This window comes from Rousettus aegyptiacus, unplaced genomic scaffold (genome assembly GCF_014176215.1).
Source record: "Rousettus aegyptiacus isolate mRouAeg1 unplaced genomic scaffold, mRouAeg1.p scaffold_m13_p_4, whole genome shotgun sequence".
In the NCBI taxonomy this organism is placed as follows: Eukaryota; Metazoa; Chordata; class Mammalia; order Chiroptera; family Pteropodidae; genus Rousettus; species Rousettus aegyptiacus.
The window spans coordinates 49,627,268-49,643,884 of record NW_023416307.1 but is presented as its reverse complement, the minus strand read 5'-3'; the positions used below and the strand labels follow the sequence as shown (position 1 = coordinate 49,643,884).

General features: G+C 32.3%; 1 protein-coding gene across 21 annotated transcripts in view; it reads right to left on the bottom strand.

Moving 5' to 3' along the window:
• DLG1 (discs large MAGUK scaffold protein 1) overlaps nucleotides 1-16,617 on the bottom strand; it is a 231,765-nt gene that overhangs the window by 184,608 nt on the left and 30,540 nt on the right. The gene's annotated exons all lie outside the window — the stretch shown is intronic.

The following is a 16,617-nucleotide window of genomic DNA, read 5'->3' as shown; positions in this document are numbered from 1 at the left end:
TAGTACGGAAATTACAAAGCCTATGGCATTAAACATAAAACCTGTCACCAACAATTTCTTCCATATCAGAGGCATTTCCAGTGCTGCATTTCCTGTATACTTAATTCTCTACAATAGCAAAACTTAAAAACCAAGTCAATAATTAATCTTCATTAATGGAGAATGACATTTTACACACAGCTTTCATAAAAATCAGATCCTTTTCCATTACTTTCACTATATACAAATCAATTCTTTACTTGTGTCAGACACACAAAGGACAGGAAATTACATGCCATGAATTAAAGTCAATCAAACCATCTAATCTATCTTAATTATTCTTTGCTCAAAAACTATTGGATTTTAAAACTAAACTTTTTTAGAAGTATTATTCAAACCCACCTTACATCCAAACATTAAGGATATTGTGCTGTTGGTGCATGCTACTATACAATGGCATAATATTGGAGAAAAGCAATCCAAGTTTTTTGATGCTGGGAGACATTTTTTCAGACCTTGAACACTTCAATCAATCCAAGACTGGTATTTCAGAAAAATGCCTTGGTAAATATTGTTTGCTGACTGGCTTGAGCATTTCATCTAGATCCAAAGCATTCTTGTTAAAAGATTTATATTGAAATGTTGCATTCTTTGGCTGTTTCCACCCCCACAGCAGAGATCAGGTCAGCACATTATGAATGGAATTAGGATGTTGTTTCATTTCCCTATATAATAAAACTTTTAATACAATTATAATAAAATTCCCAGAATAAAAGTTCTCATTCAGTACCACTCTGTCAGGGCCAAAAACCTTGCAAATATCCTTAAAATTTAATCCAAGATTGAATTTATCATAGGAGCTCCACCTGCTGCAGTGTAAACATTGCTATCTCCTTCATGGGAATAAGACACAACATGAGCAGCGGACTATGCTCAAATATGTGCTGGATGCCTTTAGGAAGGGGCAAGATGTTACAGCAAGGGACTCATTACATAGTTAGTTCCATAAGAGATGAGCCCAGAGCTTATGTACATGATGCTTTCTTACAACAACAGTAAACATTCTAATTTACAATATAATTTAATGGTAAAAAGAGTGCCTTGATCATTTATATTTTATGGTTTGATTACTCCCTCTAAACCATTCAAGCAACAAAAAAATTATCTGGCAAAATTAAAAATAATAACAATTATACTAGGACAGTAAAAATGTTCAGTGAAGTAAAACTATTCTTTAATACATTAAAATAAAGTTTGGGGACATGCTGCTGAATCAATTTTGACATATAGCAATACCATGTAGAAAGTTCAAAGGCAAAAAGTCAAACAACTTAATTCCCTGATAGATTACTCTTCCAAAGATCATTTTCTGTGCTTCGGCTTTTTAATCAACCCATTAGCAGAAAAGTATCATTACCTAATTACATCCAAAGCAACAAATAAAACTGAAAATGTCATTCTTAGAGTATTTCGTACTTAAAATTTCACACAGAAGTATTGCATTTTATGTCACAGCTTTGCTATAATTAAAATGGGTATATTTATTTAAATTTAAAAGTTGTATTAACCAATAACAGCAAATGGATGGGTAACAGTGAAAGGAATACTTATTGTTTTATCAATGTAATTATCTTTTCTTTCTCCCATTATATTTAGGGCTTTCTAAGCACTATATGTACATAGCAGTTAGGAAATGACCAGAATAATTGCTAATAAAGACTACTGAATTTTACAAAACCAAAGTTATCAATTCATATACTTGTACTCAAAGACTTTACTTCTCTAACTTAATAAATAAAGCTTTTTGTGGAAAGGTATATTTTGCTATAGCCCAAAGACAGTGGGCCAAAAGACAAGAACTCCATTGTCACCAAATGCTACTTTGATTCTATATCTACTCAAGAATACTTTTAATTCTAATTTCCCAAACTATTCCTATTTTGTCCCATTCCTACTTGAACAATTTTATAAGGGGAGGGGAAAAGAGATAAAACTAGGTTAAATTTCTAAAACAGTATAGAAAACGGTTGGCTCCCTAGTCTAATTACCCTGATAGGTAAACAGTTGCAAATAACTTAAACTTTGTGAAACGTAAATGAAAGTTCAAGTGTCAAATGTAACTAGGGCAAGAAAAAGTAAACTGTGTTCCTTAGAAGACAACATATTTAAAAAATACATTTACTAAATCAGATGTATATTTTCAAGATATATACAGTTCTCATGAGATTTCACTGCAGTGCTTCAGTGGCCCCATCAGAGTTCTCTTATTTTAAAACTTTCGTTTTCACTGTTTTAGAAATTTTAATTTTAAAAATCCACAAGCACAAATGTATAGAGTTTCAAAACTGTTATTTATCTAAAACTATTTACTTATACTATCAAATTTGGTATATCTTTAAGTACAACTTCTCCAATTCTTGTTTACATGTGGGATTTGTCTCATTGGTCATGTATTTATTTGTAGTTTTGCATCAGGCTTTCATAAAAATTCAGTCCTGTGAACAACCGTTCGTGTAAAATTATGTAATCGAGTACATTATTTTGGTATGTGATGCCAGGCGAAGTTCAAATACATCTATTAGCCTATGCTCTTAATATGGTTTGGCTTTTAAAGTGCTGGTTGGTTGCACAATAAATGCAAACATGTAATATATTCTATTGATTGTTTTCAAAATGATTATTAGGAACTTATAAATGGTTATTGTCTGATTTTTAAACAAAATGAATGATCCCTATTTATTCTGGGTCAAAATTTACGATACTTAAAATTGCAGAGAGAATGTGAGAAATGGGAATTTGGATCTTAACATGCAAAACCTTATTTTAACTATTCTTCAACTGAGTAAATCTAACAAGTAACAATGAAGTACCCTGGGATTTTTGGTTTGCTTTTTAATGCCACTGTTAAATAAATCAATCAGAAGTACATTCTACTTTCAAACTGCCCAAGGAACATGAAATTAGTAACAACAAATAATAGTGTCATCATTGTTATTAATAGCATATATCATTTAATTATTATCTACTACTTCTCAGGCATTCTATGAAATGCTTTACATGTGTGGGAAAAATTATCAAGATTTGGAAAAAGGGGGAAAACTGGGTAGCATATATGGAGACAAAGGTCACTTAGATTATCTAGGGCAATGGTTCTCAATTGGGACAACTGTGCCCTATAGGGAACATTTGACAATGTCTGAAGACATTTTTTTTTTGTTGCCACAACTAGAGAAGGTAGGATTTAATGTTACCTATTGGGTGGAAGCCTAGGAATACTACTAAAAGTCCTACAATACACAGGACGGCACCCCATGACAAAGAATTATCTAACCCAAAATGTCAATAGTGCTGAAGTTAAGAAATCCTGATTTAGGGAAATGCACTTTAAGTCAACATTAGCTTTGGATTAAAAATCTCAGATTTAGAGAAGTTTTATGTTAAGTTGTAAATTTTTCCCCCCTCTTTAATTTGTGTCCTGCACCCACTTCCACCCCAGACCTATGGATGTTGCCATTTCCCCTTAAAAACTAGATCTCTGAAGGCAGGGTGTCTCCTCCTACACGCTCGTAGTGTGCATCCGGGGCCTGGCGCCCCTGGGGTATGGTCCGTGTCTCCACCTGGGGCATGAACCCAGGACCTTCTGTGTGTAAAGCAGACATACTAACCACTACACTATGGAGCCAACCCAAGTTGTAAATTTTTATCCAGTGGATAAGTAAATAATTTTTGCCCAGTTAAAAAGGTAACCACAAAGATTAAGTTCATGGGCTCGTTAGACATTAACCAGTTTCTTACCTAACTCAGGAATCCTATGTTAACATAGCCTATAAATACCTAGACTCACAAATGCACTCTGGGCTAGTTTAACACCTTACTAGTTCCCTTATTAATAAATGAACGGAATAAAATTTGTGACAGATGTTCAATCTATATTTGCCTAAGAGTAATGCATTTCCTTTCTTAAAAATCATATCTTCACACATGTATTTAATCTTATTTAATCCAAATACCTCACAATGTAAAAAATATTACACTCTCCATTTGGTAAATGAGAAACTCAAGGCCTAGACAGGTTAAATAATTTTTCCAAGGTATCAAATCCAGCAGAAAAGAGAATCACAGCTGACTCTAAAGCTCATTTTTAACCATTAGTAAATCCAAGTAATAGTTAGACATTAATGAGTCAACTCTGAAATTCAAAGTCCTTACTACTCCACCTGCTAGAATGACAATTTAAGACCGTAAGGCCAAAAAAGAAACTGTAAGGCAAGCTTTAAAACACTGTTATCAATTGTTTAAGTTGGGGTTTTCTCGATACTGTACAATAAAATTAGAAAAAAAATGCTGTCTAAAAATATTGAAATGTTTGCATTACTTAAAACTGCCTTACTATTTACATCTATAATAAGCGAATATTATAAATCTGAACTTATAAGTAAATATATGGTAATAAAATAGTATTTGTATTACATATTACAGTTCTATGTTTAAGATTTCACTTTTGCTTAAAATCTTATAAAAAGGGAAGAGGAGTTAAACACAAGAGCAATATGAAGAGCAATATGCAAGCCAACTCTTCTGCTTACCGCATTAACAAGAAATCAGAATTTAATACTGTGGAAATACTAGATTTAGTCATGACAACTTTCATATATAAATTCCAGTTACTAAAAAATGCTGACTTATTAAGTTAATATTATATAATTAGCATGACCTAACAAATTTTTCTTATTAAGTCCAAAGAAGAGGCTAAACTTGTAGACCGGCAGCCCTTAAAATAAGCAGGGTTGTGAACTTTTTTCAGACTCCTAGATGATTTTGAATGTCCCTGTCTCCCATCCCATTCACTTTGAAAATATTAGTACAGATCAATCTGTCAATAAATATTTTAGTTCTGTACTAAGAACAACACTGGCCTCTATTTTTTTAAATAAACAATCATAATTCCTACAAAGAGATGTTACATCTAAAGACCAGAACTTTAAATCTTAAAGAATATCTGAACTTAATTTTCATACTTGCCAAACAATGACAACAAAACAATGGTAACACCTGCTAAGATATGGTACTATATGCCAGGACACTTCCAATAGCTTTATACAAAGCAATTTACTTAATTATCTTAACGCTGAGTAAATAAGTAATAGATGATAATTAATTAATGTAATGTTTGAGTTTCCATGGAAATGGCTCATACATGAAGAATTTATGAACATTCACTGATAACTCAACATCAGAAACTATTCTCCAAAGAAGATCCTAATAATTCTTAGAGTGAAGAAAGTATAATTAGATTACAATGCAGTAAAGAGGGCCATTGGGGATTCAAATGGTTAATGGAGTTACAGAAACACTATTTTTCTTAAATCACATGAAAGAAGAATTAATGCTGGGGTTTTGCTTACTTGCTTTCTTTTTAAACAGTAGGAATATAGCTATAACATCATATACCTATGAATTTGCTATCAATTTCTCTGGAGAAGAGAAGTCTAAGGTAATGTGGACAATGTCTGTTAAGTATACTTAAAAAGTTGATATAGCAATGGTACCATAAACTATTAAATACATTTTGCTGTAATTAAGAATACTAAATTGCTGCTCTGTCAAATAAAATATAGTGCTTTGGGTTTATTTTGTTTCTTTTTTCCTATATTCTTTAGGTGGGAGCATAGATTATTGAGACATTCCCTTTTCTCAGGTACACTAGTTAATGCTATAGATTTTCCTGTCAGTACTGTTTTAAGTTTCTAATGTATTTTGACATGTTGTATTTTCATTTTCATTTAGTTCAATATATTTTTTCAAAATCGCCCCTTTCACCCATGATTAAGAAGTGTGTTTGGTTTCCAAGTGTTTCCAAGTACATTACCTTTCTACTGTTAATTTCTAGTTTGATTGGGGTCAGAGAATATACTCTCATATCAGTTCTTTTAAATTTGTTGAGGTTTACCTTATGACCAAAATACAGGCTGTCTTGGTATATGTTCTGTGGGCACCTGAAAAGAATGTTTATTCTACTGTGTTTAGTAAATGTCTATTATATCCTAATTGCTGACGGTGTTGAGTTTTTCTGTATCCTTGCTGATTTTTTGTGTAGTTCTATCAATTGTTGAGATGCGGCTGTTGAACTCTCCAACTATAATTGTGGATTTGTCAACCTCTCCTTACAGTTCTGTCAGTTTTTGCTTTACACATTTTGCACTTCTGTTGTTCGGTAGATGCACATTTCCAATGGCTATATCTTCTTGGTGGACTGACACTTTTATCATTATGTACTGTTCCTGTCTCTGGTAATTTTCTTTGCTCTGAAGTCTAGTTATTTGATTATTACTGTACTTGCTCCTACTTTTCTCTGATTAACATTTGCATGCTATGTATTTTTCCACCCTTTAGTTTCAGCCTGCCTATATCATTATATTTGAAGTTTCTCATAAACAGCATATAGTTGGGTTGTGATTTTTAATCTACTCTGCTAATCTCTGTATTTTAATTTGTGTAACAGGGAATTTACATTTAATGTAATTATTGATGTTTTAGAGCTTATGCCTGCCATTTTATTTGTTTTCTGTTTTTCATTTGTTTCATTTTTCCTGCCTTCCTACGGGTTACCTGAACATTTTCAATGAATTATATTTTATCTGTAGTGGTTTTGAGTGTATATCTTTGCAAACCCTTTGTAATCGTTACTGTAGGTATTACATTATATATACATAACATCACAGTCTACTGGTGTCATCATTTTACCAGTTGAAGTGAAATATAGAAACCTCACTTCCTGGTTTTACCCTCCTTATATGTATAATTAGCTATTTATTCTACATACATGTAGAACTACATAAATCAGTGTTACGATTTTTGTTTCAGTTGGCAAACATGATTCAGAAAGCTCAAGAAAGTTGATTGCATTTACTCATAGTTTTGTGTACCTTTTTCTTTCTTCATTCCTAATATTCCAAGGTTCCTTCTTTTATTGTTTCCTTTCTGTTTAGAGAACTTTTCCATTTTGGTAACTGTACTTTCAGTTTTACCATTTCATTTAGTTCTTTATATATTCAATTTTTTTCACTGTGGCTTTCTATTATTTCATTTATTTCGAGCATATTTGTAATTGCTCCTGAAGAATTTTTATGTTTGCTGCTTTAAAATCTTTGTCAGATAATTCTAACATCTTGCATCTAGGTGTTGGGATCTACTGATTATCTTTTTTTGTTCAGTTTCTTGTTTTTTATTATTCACTTTTCCATCCTACTATAATTTCCATATTAGCATATAAACATATTCCACTTTTTCTCTACTTAAGAATGTTCTTTCTTGATCACCCATCTCTTACTGTACCTAATTTATAAATTAATAATAGGTATTTTTAAGAAAAAAAAAACAGTGTATATGTATATGTTGAGTTTGTTACTATCTGAAGTTTTAGGCATTAATTGGAGAGTCTTACAAAGTATCTCCTGGAGATGGGTGGGGGGAACTACAGTAGTTTTATTCCATCTTCTTGAAAGGGAAAGAACATTGGTTCAGTCTCAATGATTTTTTTACACATTATGTAAAGCACACTACAAAAAACTTCAAGATATCAAGATATGGGAACAATCAGAAAAATATGAACAATAAGAACAATCAAATGACAAAAATGTTAGAACTAGGAGAAAATAACTTTAAAATGGCAATTTTAAAGATATAAAATAACACAGAGGAAAAGATATACAAAGTAGATGCAATAATGAATTTAATAGAAAAATGGAATCTCTAAAAGAGAGCAAACAGACATTCTAAAAGTGAAAAATACAATAAACAGAATTAAGAAGTCTTAGACATATCTAAACAATGAAGAAATTTTAATGCTATAGAACAGTATTCAATGACAAGTAAGGACAATCAAAATATGTTAAATACAAATGATCCCACTGTTTTGTCAAGTCTCCTACTCTTCTCCAATCCCTAAGCCAGGGCAAAGACTACTAAATTGATGACAGTATATACTCCTTTTCCCTACTATCAGAATTTTCAGCAAAGACTTCTAAACAGCCAACATCAACCAAAGATGGCATCAGAAATTAAACCTATTTGAGTTAGTCAAAAGGTAGGTTGCCTCAGTGACAGGATTTATGAAGAAATGTAAAATTACTACTTTGTCATGGAACACGGGACTAGTCAAACTTATAAAGTAGGTGAAAATGTTTCTGATTCCTCCCTCCCACCTTGTCCTATTAAACAAAAACTTTCTGGTAAGGGCTGTACAAGATGAATTTAAAATTCTATCTCCCAGGTATACATATCTAAGGAAAATAAGTACATAGGTTCACACACACACACACACACACACACACACACACACAACTTGTACAAAAATGTTAAAAGAAGCTCTATTGTTAACAGCCTCACACTGGAAATAACCCCAGTTCCTACAACAACAAAATGAACAAGTTGTACTATATTTATACAACGAAATACCACACAGCAATAAAAAGGAACAAACACAGTGGCATAGATGCTGAATAAAAGAAACCATAAATAATTGTATACAATGTATTATTACAATTATAGGAAGTTAAAAACTAATCTATGGTAACGTAAATCAGGAAAATGATTATCTCTGGGGAGGGCATACTGTTTTGGAAAGGGCAAAAGGGAGTCATCTGGGGTACTGAAAATGTGTTATATTTTTATGTGGGTAGTGACCAAAGTTATAAAAAGGCACTGAGCTGAACACTTAGATTTGAGCATTTTACGAAAAAAAAAAAAAAGTCATAATGCTGATGATCATAATAATGAGGCTGTGAAGCAGGATATCTGCTAATGGCTGATAAATAAGAATCTCTGGGAATTATTGTAAGCTGTTAGTATAGACTACTGAACTGGGAGAATGGTGCTAATGATGAAAGTGTATTTTATTGAGTACTAGTTTTATTTAAACTACTCCTGGCACTTTGTCTGTGTGTCCTTTATAAACATCCATTTAAAATTATCTTTTTAGACATTCATCTTCCTCACTAGACCAGAGGTCCATCTGGGACAAGGGTCACTAACATTTTCTGTACTGGGCCAAATAGTAAATATTTTCAACTGTGTAGATCATATGGTCTCTGTTGCAACTACTACTAAACTCTGCTGTTACAGTATAAAAGCAGCCATGACAGTACGTAAATTAATGAGCATGGCCTGATTTGGACCAGTAGCTAACCCCTGGTTGAAGAAGAATTATACTAATTATCTTTTTTTCCATGTCTCTCTTATATATAGTGCAGTACTGCATATACAGTAGGTACTGAGCAAAACAAAGCTAAAGAGAATCTTTATAATCATTTCTTCTGATCCCTTCATTTTTAAGCAAAACCATGAAATCCAGGGGTTAAAATTTGCTCAATATTACCATTGTTTAGGTAGTGCCTCTTTTTAGTAAACATGCAAAGGTCTTACATCCCCATCTAATATTGATTAAAATTTCAAATGCATTAAATAAGAATAAAAAAATCATCATTTTAGAAAAATTCTCTTTACCTACAAATTTTTTAGTTTGCTTATAAACTATCAATACAAGTTATGAATGACATAACCAAAAAGAATCAATTAACAACTTCTTAAAGCTCACCATGTAAAATGAGAAGCTAAAACTACCCTTAAGTTTGTTCTAGGCTCCAAGTTTTTCTAAAAGCCAAAATGATGGCAATGAACATATTTAATGGGTATAAGCGTTGGGTAATAAATATAACTTAACGACTAAGTCATCAGAATGTTTTATAGAGTTATACTCCAGTTGAATAGTAAATCTACTTAAAATTATCCTAGTACAAGCAACTGAACATTTTAACATGGCAGTAAAACAATTAGTCAACAGTAGAGGGCAGCAATTCTATTCGCTACTAAAATTTAACTTTCAAAATCTAAAAAATCTGAAATCTTTGTACTGAGAGTTTCTTTTAAAAGGTTTGTTTAAGATCCCCTTTCAAAACTGCTGGCTAACATACAATTTTAATACAACTAGCACAAGTAAAAGTGCCCTGACACATAAAAATAAACATTTAAATAAAAGACAGCTATTTTACCTAAAGGAGTCAAATTTTCTATTCTTAATTCCTAAATGGTAAGGCAAAAATAAGTCAACATTTCTCTGGTGACTTACTACCTACCATTCTATTAGTTTTCTAGTTAAAACAAATAGTCGTTGAGTACTCATTGGAATCACAAATAAGTATCTATTTCCACATATGGACAATCCTTTTTTTTTTTTTATCCTTATGTGATGCTTATACACTAAATCACCAGTAAGCATCATAGTTATTATAGTCATGAACTGTTGATAACCAAAGATTCAGAGCGCTATCCCCAAAGACCAGGCATTAGTATTAACTCTAAAATCCAAAATATAAGCAGCAAAAGAGGAGACAGATAAAGCATAAACAGGCATGAGTAGAAGTATCTTTAAATCCCATCCTTTATCACTTTCTCTTTATTGATTTCCATCTTCCCTTAATGACAGACCTAGACCTAAACTATCTACCACCCCAAATAAAGAGAATCAGCACATTAGTCATAAAAGGCAAGGAACAATAATTATAAGAGGGAAAACCAAGTGTCAAAGACAGAAACAATGACTCAGAAAAGACTGTTCTGTCCAATCAAAAGACATTTTATTACAATAAAAATCTGCTAACAAATAGTAAAGTCTTACTATGTAGCAGTCATCATTTCACACACTTGATAGGTATTAGCTCAGTTAATCTTTAACAACTGTACAAAGTAGGTTCCACTATTTTCTCCATTTCAGAGATAAGAACATTGAAACACAGAAGTGACTTGACCAGGAATCAAGTTTTGGGACTAGAATCTCAAAGGTCTCCAAAGCCTAAGCTCTTAATTATTATCCTTTACTCTCTGCCCAGACTAAGTTGCACAACTTCAGCTGAGTGACTGCTACAAAAGGCAGACTATAAGGAATTTAAAAAGTGAAAGAAAAACAAAACAAGAAAAATAGAAGCTTTGGTTATACTCATTCATTTGAAAGTTAAACTGCAAAAAGAAGACCAGAAAGAGGGTAGTACTTAAAAGCAACCTCTATTATTACAATTCAGCAGGTCTCAAGTAAGATGAACCCAAGGTGAACATTGATTAGATATTAAAATTAACAAAGAGGTGAAATAGTTAAGAAGCAAGACAATACAGTCTGGAAAGTTCAAAGAAACTCAATCATTATGGATAAGATTCAAGCTAAATGAGCCTTTCCAAATGCGAATGCAGAAATAATTTAGTGAAAATACATTTAATATAATATAGAATATTTTAAATGAGAAAATGCTATAAAAGTGATTTATGTTTAGGAATTACAGCAATATTTATCAAAACATTAAAAATGTTCATACCTTTTATGATAGGAATAATGGTTATAGTCAGAAATTAAACATTAAGTATATCGATTAAGAGAAAATAGAAACTCAAATGTTGACTGATTAAATTATAAAATATTCAGACAATGGAGTTATTTTAAATTGCTATAGGTAATCATCAAATAATGTGTAAAGATTTTCAAAATACATTAAGTACAACAATGATTCCATTGTTCTGCTAAGTTCTCCACTCTTCTCCAGTCCCTCAGCCACAGCAAAGACAACCTGTTAGAACTCTCAACACACCCCTCTGGTATCCAACACTACAGAGTTGGCAGGAGAAGTAATCCTATTTCATCTACTCAGGGGCAGGTTAACTTTAACCAACTGGTACAGTCATGGAGCAAAGGGCAAGGCAAAACTTATGAAACAGGTAAAATATATCTCTGATTAAACAAAAACCAACTAGTAACACCCTAAACAATGAATTTAGAATCCTGCTCCCCAGGCTAGGGAATCAAGAAAACTTGCCTAGCTTTGTTGGTAGATTGTACTAGTGGTTGGGAGGGTATGTAAGACAAAAACTTACCCAGCTCTCCTGCCTCGCTATTGGGTAGGAAACATTCCTTAAGGTGTACCACTTATTTAGAGGGTGTTTCCAATACCAAAACACTTTTTCTTGGACTAAGTTGAGTCTAAAGTTTAAATGGAAAAACAAACAGGAAAAAAATAGATTTTTTTTTTTCTTAAAGAAAAAGCTCAAAAACAGAGAAGCAATGAGAGGGGATAATGGCATTAGATGTTAAGGCATACTAAAAAGTTTCAGTAAGTAAAACACTGTTGAGTTGGTTCATGAATGGATACACCAATGAAACAGAACTGAATGTCCAAAAACAGATCCAAATACATATGGGAATTTGTCGAAAAGTGGTATGTTGATTCAGTGGGGGTAAATATGTACTCTTCAATAAATGATATTGGAACAAATGGGTGGCCATGTGGAAAAACATTATACTGTTCCACAACTAATACTACACATCAAGATAATCTTCAAATGGTCCAAAGATTAAAAAATGAAATCCTATATGAAGTACCAAAGGAACACTTGGGTGAATTCTTTGTAACTCTAGAAAGTGGAAGGTCTTACTATGACTTAAAATTCAGAAGCATGAGGACGAAAGGGGAGGTGAGGGCCTACTAACAGCATTATGACAAAGTGTGGGGAAAAAACCTACTAATCTCCCCATTATTTAAAGAGCTCCTAGAAATTGAGAAGAAAATAACCACAATCCAACAGAAAATAGTATAAAATATGATAAGCCTTACTTAACTATGTAAGAAATGCAAATTAAAACTACACTTAACAAATTGGCAAAAATACAAAAATTTGAAAATACACTCTTCTGTCGCAGGGAAACAGTCACTCTCATACATTGCTGGTGAGAATGCATAATGGCACAATTCCAATAGAAGAGAATCTGGCAATAGGTACCAAAATTAAAAACGCATATATTCTCTAAATCAATCCCATATCATACAGATACACCTACAGAAATATGACACACGAAGTTGTTTACTGAAGCACTATTTATAATAGTAAAAGGTTAGAAAAGAACTTTAGTAAACAGTAAAAATACATTTATATCTTTTGAAAATTTGGAATATTTCATGATATACAGCAGGGGTCCCCCCAACACCCAAGCCTTGAATCAGTACGTCCGTGGCCTGTTAGGAACCGGGCCACACAGCAGGAGGTGAGTGGCAGGGGAGCAAGTAAAGCTTCATCTGTATTTGCAGCCACTCCCCAGCGCTAGCATCACCACCTCAGCTCCACCTCAGATCATCATGCTTTAGATTCTCATAGGAGCACTGGTCCCTGGTGCCAAAAAGGTTGGGGACCGCTGATAATACAGTATTAGGTGTAGATCCAACTTTCATCTTTCTCTAATTAGAACAAGTTGTTACAAGTCATTTATTTAAAAGTCCATTTTTGGTTAAAAAACTATTTTACACAATGAAATAATATATTTCTGTAAAAATGAATGAAGAAAGTTCTGTGTACTAAAATGGAGAGACCTTCAGGATATTATAAAACCAGCAATACCAAACACACTACCTATTATATAAGGAAAGGAGAAATAAAAACATTCTTAATTCTTGTAAATGTATAAATACTGGAAAGATAAAGAGAAATAAATAAAAAGTTTCCTATGGGGACCAGGGAGAAAAAGGATAGAAGCGAGACATAGCTGTACAAAGTTTTTAAAAATAGTTTTGATTCTTGAGTTAATTTTGAGTAAAATGTGAACTTATAAACTACTCAAAACATGTTTTAAAAAATTCAGGAGTAAAAAAGTGAAGAGTTGGCTGATGTATGGGAATGGCTGTTACATTTCAATAATCTAAGTCTATTTAAATTAATTAAAATTTAATTCCTCTTTCAAACTGGTCACATTTCATGTGCTAGTGGATAGGACATCACAAATATACAACACTTCTATTATTGCATAAAATTCTATTGGACATTGCTGAAGTTATTAGCTAACATTTTAGAGCATAAAGATGGAAGGAAGCCCTTTCAAATGAAAAAGGATCTGTCTCTCCCAAATTAAGTATAAACTAGAAAAAAAAATCACTTTATACAGTCAACAAATTAGTCAAAACTTGAAGAAAAAAAACCTATTAATAAAAATAATGAAAACCTGTTCTGCGACTCTTAAAACATGTATTGGCAATTCCTTAAGAGACCCCCAAGACTGCATATTACTTCAAAGTTTTGACAAATAAAAACTTTTAAATAATAAAAATAATAACTGGTACTGATTATAAGAAAATCTCCTGAAATATAAAAGTTCCTTTTCTCCTTTCTGCTTAATCAAGAACATAACAGGAAAATTTTTTTTCTTCTCAGGTTTTTCTCCTACCACCTAAACTTCTGCTAAATGACTGTAAAATGAATAGAGATAGAGAACACCCCTTTTGTACTTGATCAACAGCGGTACAACAAAAGATGTAAAAAGACATGATTCCACTGCAAGAAATTCTGGTACTAAAGTTATGTAATTCCCCCTCTCAGAAGTTAATAGACAGCTATGAAATATGAATGCCCTTAGTTGCCGTTTATACACAGGGCTTTATTGTTAATAAAAGAAAACATATAGTATATAACTATACTCCCAAATCACTCTTGTTGGACCTTGTATGCTCCAAATTAATTTTCCTATAGTGATAACAAGCCTGACAAAACTATACTTTTCTGCCTGGCCCCCTAACAATATTAACTCCACCCCAACAGACATATATTTACAAAGGAGCTAGCTAAGAACACAGGATTTACAAACACAAAAATAAACATCTCTTAGAAAGACATTATGTGGAAAAGCACAAACTAACTACTGTATCCAAGCTGATTAAACTACATTAAAAAATCTATATATGAATAACTAACAATCATCAGAAATACTGGCACAATAGAAATGCTCACTAGGATCTTTTCCCCTGAAAAATATCTAAACTCAGAACAATATTTTAAAAATTTGAAGAGGAAATGCATTTTCATTTTCACTAAGAGGCAATGCAAACATTACATTTGCATTTAAAAATGTATTAACCGGAAAAAAAATAGAGCTATTTGATCATTTTAAATTAGTAAATGGCATGAAATCTACTGTAAATGGAGGCCAAGGTTTGGCAGTTCAGTAGCAGTACTGATTTAGTCATCACATCTCACAACCTAGTCATTTGCAAACATTTTAAAATAAGTCTTCATTGTGAAGAATATATAGCTAAGGGGTGGGGGGAGGAACCACCCAGAAAACTAATCATCACTGCTTTAGCTCAACCCACATGCCTGTTCTTAAGGGTATCCATGGTAGCAATGATGCAACATGCCTACCTAGCTTGCCTTTCCTACACAAGTGGGAGAGAGGGGAGGCGGATGATGAAAAAAATTTCACTTGGAAAAGTGTCTCAGTATTAACAGGATAGAATTACATCAACTACATTGTTAAGACTTTAAAAACATATAAAACCATAAAGCTCTCTAAAGATCAGAAAAGACTCAAGGGGAGAAAACACTGCAGCACTTTAGCTGGAAAGAAATTTAAGAATTTTGCCTTTTCTGCTATACTTATTGGTTAAATACATTTGAAGGGTTTTATAGCTAATAACAGAATGTTATTTTAATTTAGCTCTTTCAAAAGTAACTACAAATAATGTTTTAGATTTCCTAACTTCTAACATATCTTTTTCCATTTTTTAAGTTACTTAACAAAAATTTATTAAAACTTTAGGATATTCATTCCATATAATGTTTTAACAACAGTCGTTCTTTTTTGCTTAAAAAGGGTCAAATGCAATTTTTTAAATCTATCAAGAACAGAACAGAGAGAAGAGATAGATATCATCCTATAACATCAGAAATAAGAATTAAAATGAATGAAGTGATAAATAGTAAATTACAGGGAGAATCTACCACAGACAACCATAAAAAGAACTCAGAGGAAAAAAAAACATTTTCCGGGTTTATTGCCCTTTAACCATTCTTTAAGAATATTTCAAAAAAGGCAGTTTACCTATAGGAACGTAGAAGAGATCCCCTTACAAATAGGATGGGACCAGATAATCGACATGTTTGTATCTGATCAAAACTCCTAATATTTGAACTATAACTCTGTGAGCAACAAGCAAAGAAAAGTTATTTCCATCAATTTTCTCACTTTTCCTCTTCTGAGAAATAATTCACTATATAGGAAAACCTAGAAATTTACTTATTCTATTATTACTGAGCATAACTTTAAAATCTCAACAATTCCAACTAACAATCACTGTGTCCTAAGTGTATAGAAATAAAAAAATCAAAAACATAAATTTTCCATATTTTGAAAACCAATGTATAAATTTAAAATGTAAGCATCCTCAATCTTAAACAATCACACAATGTCCACAAACTGGTTCTCGGAAAGAAAAGAAACCAAACTTAGAGATTAAGTGAAGTATACTGCACTTTGAGGACAATGAGAAAAACAGACTTTAAAATGAGTACTTTAAGGAGTACTTGTACAAGTTTAATAATTTTAAGTCCAAATCAGTATCTTACCAAAGACAACACAATCAGAACCTATTTTCTTCTTCTCAAAAAACAAACAAAAAACTATATTTGCAATAGACAGAAGAGTCCAGAAAACGTTCTCAAAATGAGTTATACTTTCAACCAGTATGACATGTTGGGACAGAAAATAGAGGGGGAGAACTATGAGAATATATTTAGAGGACTTAAATATAAGCAAGGCCTTATAAACCTTTGCTGTTG